The sequence below is a fragment of the Monodelphis domestica genome, chromosome 7, assembly GCF_027887165.1.
Source record: "Monodelphis domestica isolate mMonDom1 chromosome 7, mMonDom1.pri, whole genome shotgun sequence".
In the NCBI taxonomy this organism is placed as follows: Eukaryota; Metazoa; Chordata; class Mammalia; order Didelphimorphia; family Didelphidae; genus Monodelphis; species Monodelphis domestica.
The window spans coordinates 237756351-237775356 of record NC_077233.1 but is presented as its reverse complement, the minus strand read 5'-3'; the positions used below and the strand labels follow the sequence as shown (position 1 = coordinate 237775356).

General features: G+C 34.9%; 1 protein-coding gene and 1 long non-coding RNA gene across 18 annotated transcripts in view; one reads left to right on the top strand and one right to left on the bottom strand.

Moving 5' to 3' along the window:
- PTBP3 (polypyrimidine tract binding protein 3) overlaps positions 1–19006 on the top strand; it is a 105171-nt gene that overhangs the window by 7773 nt on the left and 78392 nt on the right. The window lies entirely within an intron of this gene.
- On the bottom strand, positions 406–16161 carry LOC103094539 (uncharacterized). The gene is made up of 4 exons (XR_008913732.1): positions 15921–16161; positions 8434–8596; positions 1621–1681; positions 406–604 (listed from the first exon to the last, which is right to left on the bottom strand). It is a non-coding gene; the product is annotated as an uncharacterized LOC103094539 (long non-coding RNA).

Below are 19006 nucleotides of genomic sequence, written 5' to 3'. Positions count from 1 at the left end.
GGAGAGAAGGGAACTGAGGGAAGAAAAGTTGTGAAATTATCACAGACTAGACTTATCTATAGATTGAATATGGGGTGGGAAGGAAAGTCAGAGATATCTCCTTTTTGTGAGTCTGGACTATTGGAAGTCTCTTGGTACCCTCAACAGAAATTGAGGCATTTGGCGGAAAGGTAGATTTAGAGGGGGTTGAGTAGTTCTGTTTCAGGCATATTATTTGAAATGTCTTAAAGATATCATGGTGGAGATGTCTAGATGTCAGTTGGTAATATAGGAATGGAGCCTGTCAGGAGAGAGACTTGGGCTACAAAGAATAGCATGAGATTATTTTCACTTGATTAAGCAGGCCATTTTGGCAGGAATGTAGAGGGCATAAAAAAAGAATATGTAATTAGCTTGAAAAGATAGTCTGGAGCCAGAGAAGTTTTACATTTAATCCTTGAGAAAAGGGAGCCACTGAATCTTCTTGAGCATGAGGAGTAATTTGGTCATACATCAGCTTCCCCCCTCTCCACCCACTTTGACAGATGTTGCAGAGGGTAGAGACTGGTTGCAGAGAGAACAATTAGGCCATTGCAGTACTCCAAGTGAGAGGTAATGAGGCTCTCTGTAAGTAGAGAGAAGGGGTTAGTTCAAGATACTTTGTAGAGGTAGAATTAATAAGACTTGGCAATTAATTAGATGTGTGAGGGTATGGGAAAGAGGATAGTGTGAACTGAAGTGGTAAACCCAGGGGATTGGAAGGATGGCAGTGCCCTTAACTGGAAGAGATCAATTAAACACTTAGTAATGTTAGCTACATTTTTGACACAAAGATGAGTAAGTTCTCATCCTAGGCAATACAGAATTTTAGAATCAAAAAGGGACTTTACCTTCAAGCCATTTGTAAACTGCTGCACAAGGTAAAAAAATAGACAAATAACTATGATACAAATTAGAAGTATATAGCTCTGTGTATAAAAAACCAGTAATGCATCTATCTCTACACTGAGATAGTGTAGAGAGAATAAGGCCTCAGGCAAAATCTTGGTGGACACAGTCTTAGGATCATAGATTTAGAGGTAAAAGGACCCTAAAGACCATTTACTCCATCTCTTCCCTCATTCATTTATTTATTCATTCATTCATTCATTCATTCATTCATTCATTTATTTATTTATTTATTCATTCATTTATTCATTCATTCATTTATTTATTTTCATAGATTGAGGTCTTTTATTTCACATTAAATAATTATAGTCTGGTTTTATATACAAATATATAGGTGCATATGCATGTACCTATATAGACATAATACACACATATCACATATCATATTATTACAGACAAAAGAGTGGTAGCCATAAATTGTGACCGCGAAAATATGGTTTCAAGACTTTGAATTGCCCAAACTGTAAAGATAATTTTTTGTGTCTTGATTTTTATATTAAAAATAAAGTGGTCGCCATGGGAAAAATTCCCAAATACGAAATACCCAAGTCAGCTGGGTTTTATGGAGATTTTAATTAATACAAATAAAAATTAAGGAAAAGGAGAGAGAATAAGAGAAATACAGTAGGAAGGGTATAGTATGAAATATAGTATGAGCCTTAAGAGAGACTAGTCAGTCTTTTATTAACTCACCACAAGATCCTTCCAAGCAAAACTCTAGTGTTCAGAGAGACCCTCCAGTTTAGCTTTCCAGCTACAGAGAGAGAGAGAGAGAGAGAGAGAGAGAGAGAGAGAGAGAGAGAGAGAGAGAGAGAGTGTGTGTGTGTGCAAGTGCGCGCGAGAGCGCTTCAGCAGCCTCCTCTAACTCCTGACCTGCAATTCAGCTTTCAAGGCTGAATTTTTCTTTCAGAGCCCTCCACTCCTTTCTTTTAAAAAAAAAAATTCTCCTATGTCATCTCCCCTAAATTTCTACATCTATCTATCACAGTAGAGGTTTTCCAAAGGACTGACCATTCTTAATTCACACCTGAGTAGACTAAAACTTTTGGGTAATTCACACCTGAGTAGACTAATCTTGTCCTTTGCAAGTTGCCTGATTAATTTGATCTTCATAGGTACTTAGCACCCCTTTGTATTAGATCTAAAAATAGACCTAGCTTAAGGGTTCTTGATTCACTTTAAGTATGGGGTTGGGGACTTTTCATTGTTCAATCAGGAGTTTACAACTTTATCTTCCCCTAAAGTATGCCTAAGTATGGGTGGAGTAATGTTAGAGTTCCCATCTATATTCCTGACCAGAGTCCCTTCATTGTTTTAAAATGGGGAATGGTCCTAACCAAATGTTCTAAGGTAGAGTCTGAGAAATTTTAAGATTCACAATATATATAAACATGTAGCATAGTAACGTTAACACTACACTTAATCCATTATATATACATTTACATATATGCACACACACATATATATAACACTAGTAATAATACATATTCTGGTATTTATTACATACTTTGTGACTTTTGACAAATCACTTTATCTTTTTGAACTTCCCATTCCCCACTGTAAAATAAGGGGTTTGGACTACATGGTTTCTGAGGTCCTTTTAAGCATTAGCTATTGTGATTGTGCTCATTTGCTAGGAGCCATCACATCCACGCTGTCTGACATGGTCTTGGTGGGATCTGGGGGATTGCAAAGATTCCCCAGGAAGGATGGAAACATCCACTCAGACCACCCCCATGTGACTTCTCTCTCACTAACACCCCCTATTATTGGAATTGTTACAAATTACTATTCTCACTCAGCTCCAGAAAAACTCTACCCTTATATGTAATGATATAGAAATTCCCCTTAGAATATTGCCAAGAGATTCTACTTACAAAATCAGACCTAAGGACTCCTGTGTACCCATTTAGATAAGGGATTATACATGGGACCCCTTTTAGGAATAAGCCCCCCAAAAACGGTACTGTATATTAATTGTCTTTCATTCACCCTAACCTCACCTCACTGGATTGTTTTGTTAACTCTGTAGGCAAGGCAATATGTAAAATATTGGAGAATGAAAAGTTATTACTAGAATAATATTCAAACTGGTTTCTGTTGATTATATCCTTTGACCCTGAAGACTAGGCTTCAGTTGTGTTAATTGTATCTTTTAAAGTCCGATTGATTATGTAGTTGATTAGTGTAACAAATAATTATTCTTAGCTTAACTGCATGTCTGGTATCTCTTGGGTTAATGAAAAACTGACCTCTAGTTGAGCTACACCAGTGACGAACACATATATCTTTTAAGCTTTGGGTTTGTTAGTTCTTATTAGTATCTATAAGAACAAAGAATGTAGGATATAGAATGTCAAATGATTTGTTAAAAGTTAATGTATGACTTATTCCATTACCTGTAAGGAAGCATGTATGTTGAAGAAAAATGAAACTGTGTGCCAAGTAGATATGTACTCCTTGAGTGTATAAATAAAAAAAGTCACCCCTAGCCAATTGTAACAGTTTTCTTGTGACCCCTGGCTGCAGGTGAAAACTGTCTCCTATCTCTTCTTCATTCACTGACACAGTCACACCACCAAGGACCCCTGGCCCATGACATTCATTTGACAAATGTTCTCCCTTATTTTAGAGATAAGGAAAGAAGAAATGACTTATTCAAGGTCACAATAGTAAATAGGGTCAGGATTCAAATACAGTTAACCTTTCTGCCGATTTCTATAAATTAAAGGAATAAGACAACACTAATAGCCCTGACACACCACATTTTAAAAGCAACAAAAAGTAAGAGTGACAAAAATTGATGGAACCAGTCATTTGGGGCTCAGGTAGGAGAAGGTAATAGGGGAAGACCTTATGGAGCACGAGATTTGGACTTAAGACATGTAGAACTTCAGGCAAAAGGAAAGGAGGGAGGGTATTTCTGGCATAGGGAACATTGTCAGCAAAGTTAAAATGGCATAGGAGCATAGTACATTAATCAAACATTATTAAGCACTTACTATATATGTCAGGCTCTGAGTTTTAAGTGCATTGAAAAATAAAATAATCATTTATACTTTTGCTGTTGGGGAATTTACATTTTAAGGGAGAGACAACATTTATAAAAATGGGTACATTCAAAATATACTGAGATAAATCTTCTAGGAAGTAACCTTTGAGGGGAAACCTTAATAATTGGAGGCACCAGGAAAGTCATTCTGCAGATTGAGTTAAAGGTTACATCTTTAAGAAAGCAAAGCATTCCATGAGGCAGAGATGAGGATGAGATGATTCCCCTTATAAGGAAACAATCGGTACAAAGGCAGAGAGGTGTGAGCCCTATAGCAATTAGGCCATAGAATAGAGTTATGTGGAGGGTAGTTAAAATGGAAAGATAAGAAGAAGCCAGGTCATGATTAATTTTGAATGCCAAAAGTTTATATTTCATTCTGTAGGTAATAAGGAAATGGGATAAAATAGTCCTACCTTTAGGGAAGTCACTTAGGCAGCTCTGCAGAATTATCAATTGATTGTAGTAAGAGACATTGAGGTAGGTGTTATTGGGAATCAGAAATATCACAGAAAATAGAGACAAAAATAGGGATGTGCAGGAAGAATTTTAGCAAGTAGTCTCTATGGACAAAAATTAATGTATGCAAGACAATTCTAAGCTTTATCTGCATTATTAATACTTAAGTTCAGGATTAATGAAACTAATAAATCAAATTTGTAGTGATTGCCTATTTCTAAGTTGTAAATGCTCATACTGAAATTTTAATAGTGGCCTCTAGAAAGCTGTAACTGGCTCCAGTACCACCTTGGAACAGTGTATGATATAAGCATCTAATTTTATGGTACATATATTTTTGAACTAAATGAAGTATACAGAATTAACTCCTATCTTGATAGGCTCTATAGAGTGACCTTAACTATGTGCCCTATGAATAAACACTTTTTGACAATGTTTCTCTGATACATATATTTGCAAGTTACATACAGTTTATTGAAATGACACTGTATACATTATAGAGTGTGCAGCCAAGTGTCAATGGATAGAGTGCTGGCCTGGAATCTGGAAGGCACATCTTTATGAGTTTAAATCTGTCCTCAGACACTAGTGTGTGACACTAGGAAAGTCACTTTACCCTGCTTGTCCATTTCCTCATCTGTAAAATGATCTGGAGAAGGAAATGACAAACCACTCTTATCTTTTCCAAGAAAACCCCCAATGGAGTCAGGAAGAGTCAGACAACTGAAAAATGACTGAACAACCAATATTATAGAGAATATACAGAAATAAGAAATAAAAGATAAGATAAAGATTGACACTTTTAAAATAAATTTTCATTTTAAGTAATTAAAAATATTTTCTTGCTATAAAAATAGCAATAGTTGTTTATTTTAAACTCTTTCTGTCTTATTAACAACTCTTAAGACAGGAGAGCAAGGGCTAGTCAAATGGGATTAAGTGACTTGCCCAGGATCACATAGCTTGGAAGTGTCTGAGATGAGATTTGAAACCAGGTCTTCTTGAAAGCCAGGCTTGGCATTATGCTATCAGGCTGCCTTCAATCTTTTTTTTTTTTAATGCAAATAATGGGATTAAATATGTATGTTTCATTACCTCTGAAAATCTTGACTTAATCTTTTGTGATTCAGTATCATGTTATTTTGTCAGGAAAATTCATATACATTTTTTGTCCTTCTGTTCAAGTACCAGAGAAGAAGTCTGAATTTTTTCTTTTTATCAAGTGTTTACAGTACCTTATTATAAAATTTGGGTTAACTATTTGATCATATATAGGCCAATGTTAAGATAGCTACACTTCTAGCCTTTGTGTGTTGTCTGCTGACTTTCATGTTCTTTTCTTAAACTTTAGCTTTTTACTTTAATCTTAAAAAGTAATTTGTGTATATTTATATTATTAAATATTATGTAATACTGTACATATATTTTATGTATTTTTGAATTTTTCAACTTTTCTTTGGCTTCTTCAAAACTTCTCCCAAAATTTGTCTTTTCTTTCTTATGTTGTGACCTATGATAAATTGAAACTGATGTATGGGAAGGGATACCTGTAACAGATTTGATTTACATAGTGTTTTACTCCTGGAGAGATAAGAGAGCTTAATTAAGATTTCTGACATTTACTCTGTCAATTAATAAGATGCTTGTTTTAATTTGTTAGGTACTGTGTTAAGTCCTGTGGGGATATTGAGAAAGGGAGAAAATCTTCCCTGTTCTCCAAGAGCTCCTAAACTAATGGGTGAGATGACATGAAACACAACTATGTACAAAAAGATATATGCGAGATAAATAGGAGATAATGAATAGAATGAAGGTGTACTAGCAATTAAGGGGGATCAGGGAAGACTTCTTGTAGTAGTTTGGTATTTTAGCTGGGACTTGAAGGAAGCCAGGGGGTGTAGGTGTAGGTGAGGAGGAATAACATTCCAGGGATGGGAGACAGCCAATGAAAAATGTCAACAGTCTTGGTAGATGGTTTGTCTTTGGTGAGGAACATCAAGGGAAAGGTAGGAAGGGGACAGGTTTCGAAGGCCCTGGAATGTCAAATAGAATTTTATATTTGCTCCTAGATGAGAAGGAGACATTGCAGTTAAATAGGATGGAATGACATGTACAGATCTAAGATTTAATTTAATTTGACTACTTGAATAGAGGATAATTTCACAACTTAGTGGAGGATGAACTGGAATGGAGTTAGACTTCAGGTTGGAAGACCAACTTCTAGGCTATTCCAGCAGTCCAGGTGTGAGGTAGTGAGCTGCTGCACCTAAATGATGGTGTCAGAGAAGGAGCTATGCAGTATTATCAATGGCAGCTTATTTTGAAAAATTTTCCCAGAAGAGCAAGCCAGTTTATCACATTAATATTATAATGGCTATTTTGTATTATGAATGTAAACATTATTAAGAAATTTGCCAACAAAATATATAAGTATTTTTATTTTATGTTTTAGATTTTTGTGTTGTTATAAAATTACAATAAATTCTCAAATTTAATTGAATAAAATATGAGCTAAGAAAATTGAGTAGATTGTTTTACAAAAAGAGTGAAGTTACTAGAGACTTTATAAAGATAAAATCTACCAAAGTTGTAACAGATTGGATATAGGAGGGATCAGAGGGGAGAAATTAAGACTTGATTTAAGGCTGGTAGCCTGGGAGGATGGTGATGCCCTTGAAAATAAATAGGGACATTTGAAAGGGAGAAGGGTTCCGGTGGGAAAATGATCTCATTTGTGGACATTTTGAGTTCAATTAAGTAAACATTTATTAAGCTCCTATTATCTCAGGCACTGAGACTACAAATAAAAAAAAAGACATTTCCTATCCTCAAGGAGCTTACTGTCTAGCAGGAGAAATCAACACTTATAGATGGAAGCTGAAATGGGAGGAAGCAAGATGGGAGGAGGAGAGGATCTCCAGGAGTATGATGTTCCTTGGAATAGAAACCAAGCAGAGGCACTGATGGAAAGTGGATCATTATCTGCAAAATCTGAGCCCTCTGTAAAGGAAAGTTTTTGAAGGAGTTTCTATTGCTCTGCCTTCCAGCCTCCAATCAGATGGGAGATGCAAGTGAGGGAACTGAAAAGGTATTGAATATCATAAACTCAGACAGTCAATTTGAGGTGTCTAATAGATAGAGATGTGAGTTTGGAGGTCAGGACTTGCATAAGAAGCTGACATTTAATGTGATTAAAAAAATTTTTTTTTAGCAGCTTTTTACATTTTATAGCTAAGGAAATGGAGACTCAGAGGTTAAGTGACTTACACTAGGACAAACAGGTCCTGAGTGGCAGGACTAAGCCAAAATATGAATGTAGGTTTTCTGACTCCCAGCCTAACACTATACATTTGATCCAGAGTATATGGAATATGGAAGCAACATGTTTAGAAAATCATTTTGCAAATTGTGTAAAGAATTGACTTAGAGATGAAATTTTAGATAGGGAGACCAATTAGGCTATTGTAATACAGGTCTGGGATCATGAAATGGGGTGGCAGTGTGAAGAGAGAAAAAAGTCAGTCATGAATATGAAGGTAGAAATGACAAGATTCAGAAACTTATTAGATATGTGGAGATGGGAAGACTGGACTCCTAGGTAGTGAATCCTTGTTGATTGTAGTTGATGCATTTTCAAGAGTAATAGGAAGTTTGAAGACAAGTGGCTTTTTTGTTGGAGGAAATGTGATGAGATTTGTCAGTTGACTCAATCTGTGTCCCACTCAAAACAATGCTGAGGAAGGGTTGTAAAGTTGCCTACCTTAGCTATGAAGTGGTGGTGGTGCTGGTGGTGGTGGTGCTGCTGCTGCAGTTAGAACCTAATTAATTGTCCCCAAATCCTCTGCAAAATTGTTGCTGTGGGTACTTTATTAGCAGTTGGGTTCTAACTCTGTGAGGGGCCCATATCTAGCTCTTATGAGGGAGGTTGTACAATTACTTTTTTCCATCATACTTTTGAAGGAAAAATGTAAGACAAAGAAGTTTTAGACAAATACCTCAGAATGCTTCAGATATTTCAGAAGACCAGATTCCCATGGTATTATTAGCTAGGAAGATAGAGATCCCCTTAGTTCCCTGAGGCAACCCCAGTCTGTTTTTTCATGGTTCAGTGGCAAGGAGAGAAGCAGCTTGGCATAGTAGCCAGAAGGCCAGGTCAGTCTGAAGAAAAGAAAAGAAAAAGAGTAAAGGTCCAGCCTCTGTGGAGGTCAGAGCTGGTTTTTTGACCCTGGGTAAGTTAGTTCTTAGTAGTTCCCTAACTAGCAAGTCTTAAGAATTATGTTAGAAACAAATTGAGTTGACCAGAGGAGATTGATTAATGTAAAGTTCTCTGTTGCCTTAAAATTGTAGTTCTAGACTTAGCTAAAGTGTTCATTTTCCCATACATCAGGTCTAAATCTACCTCTGGAACTTTGACCTGCTGTTTCCAGTTACCTTCTGGGGCTAAGCAGAACAAGCCTAATCTCTTTTCCATGTGATTTTTTTTTTCCCCCCTAAAACCCTTACCTTCAAATCAATACTGTGTATTGGTTCCAAGGTAGAGGAGGAGTAAGGACCAGGCAATGGAGGTGAAGTGACTTGCCCAGGGTCATATGGCTAGGAAGTGTTCGAGTCCAGATTTGAACTTGGGACCTCCTGTCTCTGGGCCTGACTTTCATTTCATTGAGGCACCTAGCTGTCCCCCCATGTGACTGTTTTTCAAATACTTAGTCTGCTCTTGTTTTTTTCTAAGTTTTCTCTGGGTTAAACATTCTCATTTGATCTTGAGACTTGATTGCCTTCTTTATTTTGTTGGTATTCTTTCCAAATTGTGGTGACCAAAACAACTAATATGCCAGACATTGTGCTAGAGATTTTTTACAAATATTTTCTCATTTGATGCTCACAACAATCCTCTGTGGTAGGTGCTATTATTGCAGTTTAGGAAACTGAGGTGGTCATGTTGTCTGGAGACCAGGCCCAAGACTATCTGCTGCACTACCAATGTCTTTGAATATAATGGGATTGTCAAATTACTAATCTTGGTTGTGACCATACTTAAATATTTCAGTGGTTATTTTTATGACTATGTGATGTCACTGATGTAGGTAGGCCCTTTAAGATTTCTTTTCAGTTTTTGGAATTCCTCCTATGGTGAATCTTTCTTGACAAGCAGTCTAATCAATGTAGAAGACAAAGCCTTCTACATCTCTTTACAGTTCAAGAATACTAATGGAGTATGTCACTTTGTGACCCTGTTAATGTTTTAAAAATAATCTCTCAGAGGCAGCTCACTGGCTCAGTGGATTGAAAGTTAGGCCCAGACATGGGAGGTCTTGAGTTCAAATATGGCCTCAGATACTTCCTAGATATGTGACCCTGGGCAAATCACTTAGCTTCCATTGCCTAGTCTTTCTCTTCTGCCTTGGAATGAATTCTATTGATTCTAAGACAGAAGGTAAGGGTTTAAAAAAGAAAATCTTATCTCATGAAATCCTTTATGCCACATCTCAACTAGCCAAAAACATTTAAGTATTTAGTATGTACCAGACATTGCTAAGAGCTTCTCCTTTGTGGCTGTTGGGTGATCTATGAATTGAATTCTTCAGAGGCTGATAGTCCATAATTTCCAGCCATACCAATATCACTCAAAGAATATTGACTTAAAAAAGATGAGCCTCTGTTTGAGAGAAAGACAGAGACAAGACTCACTGGCTTGCAATCATAAAAAAAGCACTGTAAAATTTCCCAAGGACAATCCAGCCTACTCCTACTTCTGTTAAATTATGGACCTTGCTTATTATTTATCTGTAGTGTTTGCTGAAGATAAATGCACTGCTAGGTCAGGATTAATGCTAGTTAGAATAATGGAAAATGTGATTTAGTTCAAATTATAAAATATCAGGTTGTATTTAATGCAAGCCAAAATCAGTTAATGCCATGTGTTTGAGCTCATTGAGGATTGTTATATGCTCCTGTGTCATCAGTCTTCACATCCCTGTCTTCTCCAATGGATGTGATGTTTTTTTGTTTACTATATTAGCAACAATTATGTAAATTAAAAAAGATCCCTTCATAAAATGAATAAAAGGAAGAATTCTTGGGAACATTGCTAATGCAGAGAGGCTTTTATTACATTAGAACAGAAATCTGAATACTGAATGGGGTGAACATGATCTTAGTAATTCTAAAGTAGCATATGTCAGAATGCCTGAAATAAATGAAAAGTAACATTTTTGTTATATTAGTATAGACTTATTTTTCAATAATTTTTGCATTTTAAAAATAGTGCTTTCTGATTTATTTGTAATAAATTCGATTCAGAAATACATTTTTCTTATGCTTTACTCTTATGCTAATAGATAAAACTTAATTTAAAATTTTCATTGAGTATTTTCATTGGACAAGAGCCAATTACCAAGTTTTACATATAATTCTAACATGTTATAAATTTGAATAATGTGACTACTTCATGACTGTACTTATGGACCACTGGTCCTAGGAGTTATCCATGCAGCTTCATATCATAGCTGTGATAGGTGTTTGTTCACTTTTTTTCTTGTATGGAGGATTTTTCTGAGAAGTAATGGATCTCATTTGAGAAACTAGTTTTTAAATGGACAATGCTTCTCCCAATTTTTTGTTCTCAGGACTGTCTTACAGTATTAAAAATGATTGAGGACCCCAAAGAACTTTTGTTTATGTGGGTTATGTGGCTATTGATATTTATTGTACCAAAGCTATTGATTTTTGCTCCATTGTAGACATTAAAACTGATAATTTACATGTTCAGATAAATAACATTTTATTTTTAAGTTTATTTAGTTAATTTAGAATATTTTTCCATGGTTACATGATTCATGTTCTTACCCTCCCTTCCGCCCACTTCCTCCTGTAGCCAACGATCAATTCCACTGGGTTTTACATGTGTCATTGATCCAGACCTAATAAATTAATGAAAAATAACTATATTTGATGGAAAAAAATGTGGTTTTCCTTCAAATTTCTTAATGTCTGGATTAGTAGGAGATAGCTGGATTTTTTCCTATCTGCTTTTGTATTCCATCTATTGCAATATGGCTCTTTGGTTGAAGTATATGAAGAAAATCTGGCCTTACACAGATTAATTAAAAAAGGGAAAGACAATAGTCAAATAACATCTTAGTATTATTAAAAATAATTTTGACCATGCAGATTCTCAGAAAGGAGTGGATTAGACCTTGAAAACTGCTGTTATAGGGCCTGATATAATCTGCCTAAAGTTTATTCCTAATGGGAACATGTAATGAAATGGAATCTTTTTGGGATTTGAACTGTGCAGATCTTTGAGTATAAGTCGACTACTTTGTTCCTTTATCCTCTAATAATCTTATATGATTTCAACATGTGTAGAAATTTTGTTGGAGGAGATCCATCTAAGGCACCATTGTGCTTTACCAAGCTTTTTATAGTTGTCAAATAATTGTATTCTCTCTGCCTTTTAGTTAATAGTATAACTGAAAATGTAATTTGATAAAGAATTCTTTGTGGAAACCTTTTTTCCTTCTCATACCTTTATTAATGATATCTTTGATACTTATATAGATCATGCTCATAAAGATTTCATAGAAATACTTTTTTTCAATAATAAAGTCTGTGATTTCCCCTCCCCCCAAGTGTTTATATATATTCCCAACTTTCAGATATGTTGAGATTCAATATCATAACACTCTCAACATTATGTTGTTTCCAGCATAGATTTCCTTGATGGATACTTAATTGGTTCATTTTCTCTTTCCATCTTTGTTTTCATTTTAGTGCCATTTCCACTTATTCATGCATCAGAATTGAGGATTGTGATGTTATAATCTAAATGTAGCAATTCCATTTTTATGATCCTGTCAAAGTTTACTTTAGAAATCTTAACCTTCTCCCCCTTTTTGTTCTTCCAATTTAATTCTTTAAATGCCATTGCTACTATCTGACATAACTGGAGTTCTTGCCAAGTTTTCCATAAACTCATTTTTCCTTTCTTTACTAATAATATTAGGGTTCTCTATAGTCTCTAAGCCTCTGGCTTCATTTTTCTTCACACTGAACCATATTTTCAAATTTTGTATTGAAGCCATATCATAATCAGAGTATATATATTGACTTAATTTGGAGGCTATTACTCAGTTCTTTATAGAATTTGTATCTCCTCATCTTTTCAAACAAATGTTGGTGCAGAGGCAACAATTATTTTCTTGGTGGTCTTGTTGCAAGTGAACATTAATATAGAAGACTAATCCCATCAAGTTTATCTTGTTGATTTTGAATACAGAAGTATTCTCCAAAAGAGAGTCAACTTTCTTTTTGTCTTTAATGAGAATGTCAAGATTGATAACCTTCAATAGCTTGTCTATTCATTAGACATTGGAAGGAACTCACAAAGTTAGAATACTAAGAGTTAAATTTATCTATCTCAGTTTTAAATCTGTATTGTTTAACAATCCTCCACTCAGTTTCTGCACCACCACTGCATTAAGAGAAGATTGGATGTTTAGGACTGATAGCTATTGTGTAGTTGTTTTGTGTTTTATGCATTCTTGTGGCCAAATAATTATCACCAAATGGTCAGCTTACTGGTGATGAGCCTGCCTATGCTTTACTAGTTTGCTGTGTTCAAAAGAGGTTTAACTTCTGTCAGGAATAAACCTGTATTCTTTCCAGCATGGTAGATTTTATCAGAGTTTGTATTCTGGTATAACCTTTGAGGAATCAAGGAGAATATGCTTTTCATACAGCCTAATATTTCCTTAACTTTTTTTGGTCACCATAACACAGTTGATTATTGAGCTTGCAATCCCTTTAAAGGTGACCCTAGAGGAATTGCCGAATAGTCATGTGAAGTAATAGATCAAAATAACAGGCCGAAAAAAAACCAAAACAGGCCGAGACTATGTAATTTCCTTTCTTTGTGCAAGTATGTGTTTGAGAGACAGAAAGACACTAGGGACAATCAGCTGTTACTGATTCTGATGGCTTAGAACTAAAACTTTGTTTTGACTGACATTCTTTGGATTTTATGTCTTTTTAACCTTTCCTAATGGACGGATACAAAGGTTTTATAAAAAATAGAATTTGTTCTTGAGCACTTGTTTATAAAATTATATAGCTATATGACAAAAGCAAAAAATAATTGCAAGAATAAATGAAAACTTTGATTTAAAAATGGCTCGGGGCAGTGGGGTGGCTCAGTGGATTGAGAGTCAGGCCTAGAGATGAGAGGTCCTAGGTTCAAATGTGGCCTGAGACACTTCCCAACTGTGTGACCCTGGGTAAGTCACTTCACCCCCATTGCCCAGCCCATACCACTCTTCTGCCTTGGAGCCAATTTGGCTTCAAGACGGAAAGTAAGGGTTTTATTTAAAAAAAAAAAAGACTCAGCTGGATTCCTTCTAACTTTATCTGTTATCTCAACTTTTCATGAATGGTTTGATGATTCCTTGCAGTTTTCTTGGTGTCAAGTTTGAGCTAATGTATAAAGGTTGTCACTTGAGTGAAACAATAATTATCCTTGGGCTGTGATTTTAGCACTTCTGCTAATAGATTCGTGTTATGTCAAATTTGGGGAGTTGCAAAGTGATGCTCTGGATAGAATAGTTTCATTCCAAGATATATGCTTTTTGGGAGGAGGACTGGGTTTTTTTTGTTCAGTTTATACTGTTGCTGGTCGGCCTGATTTTGTTTTTTTCTTTTCCATGATGAATAGTAGTTTTGTAGTAAATTTACTTTGCTAGGTTGAAATGGTCCTTTTAGTTCAAAGTAAAACAGAGTGAAGGTTTCTGAGTATCTATCTCTTTTGTTGGACATCACTTAAAGTGGACAAATTTTAGTTAAAGATCCTTGATGATTTATTTTCATGCTCTTTAAATTGAATTTTGCTTGTTACAACTTAATGGGTCAGGTAATTTCTTCTCAAACTGTTTCTGTAACTAAGTACTATAGAAAGTCCATTTCCAAAATTAAGTGTAGGGTTTGTAGACAATTGTAATACCTTTACATCCCAGTGGATATGTTGGATCATACATCATAGATTTGAAAGGTTCTTAGAAGTCATCTACTACAAAACCCATTTTTCAAAAATGTGTATATAGACTCAGCTTCGGTCACACACATACCAAATAGAGAGCTAGAATTCAAACTCAAAATTTGGAACTCTATATTCAGCCCTCTTCACTGCTTTATGCCTTGTGGGCAGACATTTTTCTTGCCCTCTTGGACTTTTGATCCAAAAGAATTGTGAGGGAGTAAGGATATGGTTTATAGTTATTTTAAAATTCTTAAAATCTCTGCAGCTTAGGCAGCTAGGTAGGTAGTATGGTAGATAAGAGTATGGAACTGCTTCAGCTCAGACATCTATGAACTTTGTGGCCCTGGGCAAGTCACTTAACTTTTCTTAACCTGTATTTTCTCATTTACAGAATGGAAATATTACTATCCAAAGCTATTGAGAGACTCACAAGAAATATATTAAACATTTTAAACTTTGGGTTATATAAATGTTAGCTATTATGCTATGAAGTACCTGTTATCTTCTAGACTATAATTCGAGGAATATTGTATTTTCTCTCTTCCCCCTTTCTCCCAGTGTTATTCCATCTTTATTATCAGATTATGGACATGGAGCATATATGCAAGAATAAATCATTGTTTTCTGGACATCTAGGAGTTTGTTATTTTTAAAGCAGTTTATTGATAAAATGTTTTGTTTTCATTTTGTTTATTCAGCCATTTCAGTTGTGTCCAACATTTTGAGATCCCATTTGGGATTTTCCAGGCAGATACTGGTGTGGTTTGCCATTCCTTCTCTAGCTCATTTTATAGATGAGGAACTGAGGCAAACAGGGTTACAGGACTTGCCCAGCGTCACAGAGCTAGTAAGTATCTGATGCCAGATTTGAACTCTGGAAGAGAAGTTGGTCTTACTTAAGGAACCATAACACTATCTACTTAATCACCTAGCTGTCCAGTTTAATTTTGTATGAATATCTTTTTTTTTTTTTTAAGGAAACCAGGTACATTCTACCTTAAGTTGTCACTTCTATTATTCTTGACACAGAGTCTCAGATTTGCCTAGAGCATTGGGAAGTTAAGTGATTTGCATATTGTCATATAGTAAATAGGTGTCAGAAATGGCACTTGTTTCCAAGTCTTCTGAGCTGCCTCTTATCTCATTATAATCTAATACTTATAATAATTATAAAATTAAACTATGTAAGTTTGGCACACATTTAAAAATGTTGGTCCTCATATATTATATTTTAAAACTTTCCCCATTCCATTAGGAACCATCTCATCTAAGTGTACATCATTGCCGCATAGAAGGAACATATATTTAATTTTAATAGACAAGGAGAGGGAAGGTAAAAAGGGAAAGAAGGGAGAGGGATCTCCACCCTCTAAATATACACACTATCTAACTTACTCTATACTAAACCCTAAGTTATGTAAAGGCAAATCAAACAGGGGACTAGTATCTTACAAAGAGTCTCTGGGGAGCCAAAACAGGAATCCCAGGTGAAATGTCCACAGATGGTAATTCTCCAAGTTGAAGTCAGTTCCTCAATCCCTGACCAGAAGATGATTGAAGAATAACTCCTCACCACAGCCAAAAGATATTCATAGGCTAGTATCTAGGTAAATGAGCTACTGGAAGATGTAGCTACACATCTCTCCTTTCCTCTCCCAGGTCCAGAGTAACAGTTTTTTTCTAACTGAATCCTTGGGATTCTAACTCAACCAGGCTCAGAAGATTCCGGTCTCATGTCCCAGTTCATCACTCTTATGGCCTAAATATTAATTTCCTATTGCAACAGTGAGTTTCTACCTCTTCCCCAGACACATTGTCTGAAGGCTCTGATACACATGAATCTGTCTTTGTTCTTCATTTGACACTTTAAACTATTTGCAAATTTGATCTTATATTTCCTTTTATTATTTGTTTAATGTGTACATACCTTTTTTATATAACTATTGTAAACTTTTGGAGAGCAGAAATTTTCTTTTACTAAAGACATACTTGTATGAATAAAAATATTTTCACTGTATTTTAATTATTCTAGTGTTCTAGTTTGTATTTTGTAGAGTTTGCATTTTTGGATGTGTGATACTGTTCATCATCTATTAAATTGGACCTATTATCATCCCAGTAATCCAGGCTTACAATCGTATTATCATCTTTAATTCCTCACCCAGAGTATTTTATATTATTTAATAAACTGTCCAAAACCAAGTAAGTTATTTTTTTTACACCACTTGTTATAAACCTTAATTATTCTAGAAGGCATATCTTTATGTGGTGATCCTTTAATGCCTCCAATAGGCACATGAATGGTTTCTAATTTTCTTACTGGAAGAAGGAAATTCATAGTTCTTCTATGATGAAAACTAAAAAATTTGGAAATGTATTTAGTTAATAAAAGAAAACATTACTTTTCTAAGAGAAAAGAACTAACAATTCATGGATATGTATAATTGTAAGAAAGCAGACTAGTCAATGGAGAAAAAAATTCAGTGTATGTTCTGTGTCCTTTTTTAATGCTTGAATTGTCACTGAATTTCAAGTATCTGATATAATTTTATGTTTACTTGTAGAAACTTAAGGAGAGCTTACAATACTCAGTACATGTTAAGCACTTAATATGCACTTACATTAGAAAGATAAATCTTAGTTTACATCTAAATAGAACTTCTTATTATTACTACTAATTTCAAATTAGTAGAGTTGCATTTACTTAAAAAATACTTCTGAGCCTTGATTAACAAAGGAAAATAAAAACTACTTGACAATAATGTAGGCTTATGAATCTTTTCTCCCCTCTTCCTCAATGTGCAGGGATATATTTAACTGTTAAGATTTTAGTAGCTAGGTAGCTCAGTGGATTAGAGAGTGAAGCCTGGAGATGGGAGTTCGGGGGTTCAAATTTGGCATAAAATACTTCTTAGCTTTGTAATTCTGGGCAAGTAACTTAACTCCAGTTGTCTAGCTTTTACTGCTTTTCTGCCTTGGAACCATATTGATTCTAAAACAGAAGATAAGAATTCTTAAGTGGAAAACTTTTTAGAAATACTTTAAATCTTTTAGGAAATTTAATTAAAAACATAGGAACTAATTCTTTGTTTCATAAGTCCCCAAAAACCATATTTAAAAAATTAGATTCTACTAGTATTTTCCTACAGGAGTGAGAGACAGAATATAATAGTCTTCTAAGAATTATAAGTAAATGTAACATTTTAGACAGTGGAATGGTGCATATTGAATGTGAAAGCATTTGCAGCATCTAACCCATGGGGAACTTTGTAGAATAAAATTGTAAGATGTTATCAAGAATGTATGACAGCAAGAGATGATTTGGTCATGTGGTAAGGAATCTGGTAGACAGATGGACAGCTACAGTGCTCTATTGGCAGTCTTGTGATGACAGGAAAAGGGAAGAAAGTTTTCAGTACATTAGGTAAACTTTCTATTTCTTACATGGATAAGTGTATGGAGTTCAGGAAAGCATGTGTGAATTTTGATCTTCACTGTATCAAAATTCATCTGTGCTTTCCAAAATTATAGACTACATATACATATGGTCAAAATATGATCCCTGATCCATTTGAGTTTGAGAGGATTAGACTATTTTGATCTCTTAAGAAGCCTGATTTTCACCATATTTCTATAAGTTTACTGTGACCTTATTACACTTGATGAATTTGATATGCCAGGTAACTCAGTCAAAATGGATTCTGTGCTGAATACTGTCATCCTATTTCAGTTATGCTTCTCTGGAGAAGAGAATGATTTTGGTGAATTGTTCCTAATTGTTTGCAGGTAGTGATGGTCCCTGAGCAGATGAAAAAACATGTGATTTTAGAACACTGTTAAGTTAGACTTTCTTGATCTGATTGAAAGAATACCTTTTTCATAGGTTTCCCCCTAGATAAACAGTGTGTTGTATGTTTCAGGAAAACTTAAGCATCTTTGGTAACAACTGTTAACTTTTTAGGTAAATTAAAAAGTTTTAACTGAACACACTGCCTGCCACAGTATAAACGTCCCATCCCGTTCCCCTGCATTTATTAGGGATGGAGAGGAAGCAACCTGAAGATACCACAGAATCATAATAAACTCTCAAGTCTTAAAGGACTGTCCAAGATGATAGGTATGTTTTCATATGTGAAGTATGCTTTTTGAATAAGAAGACAAATTGAATTTTTGCTGCATTGAGAAGGAGAGAGGATTGTACAGTGAAAGAAGGTCTTTAATTGAGAAATAATATTTGAATGTGACCCTCTTTAATTCAGCAAGTAAATTCATCTTTTTAAGCACTATAACATAGCATCGTTAGATACTGGTCACAAATTGAAAATATTCCTTGACCTCTAGTTACTGATATTTTACTTGGGGGGAGGGGAGAATAGTGTATATACAGATTTATATATCATGCTTGGTAAATTTAGTTGGGAGAGAGCATTAGTATGCTGAAGGGATCATGAAAAGGAAGGCTTTAATAAAGGGGAACTTGAAATAAGCTTGGAAGATAAAGAAATATTAAATCAAATTTATCTTGGTAAAGTGTTTTT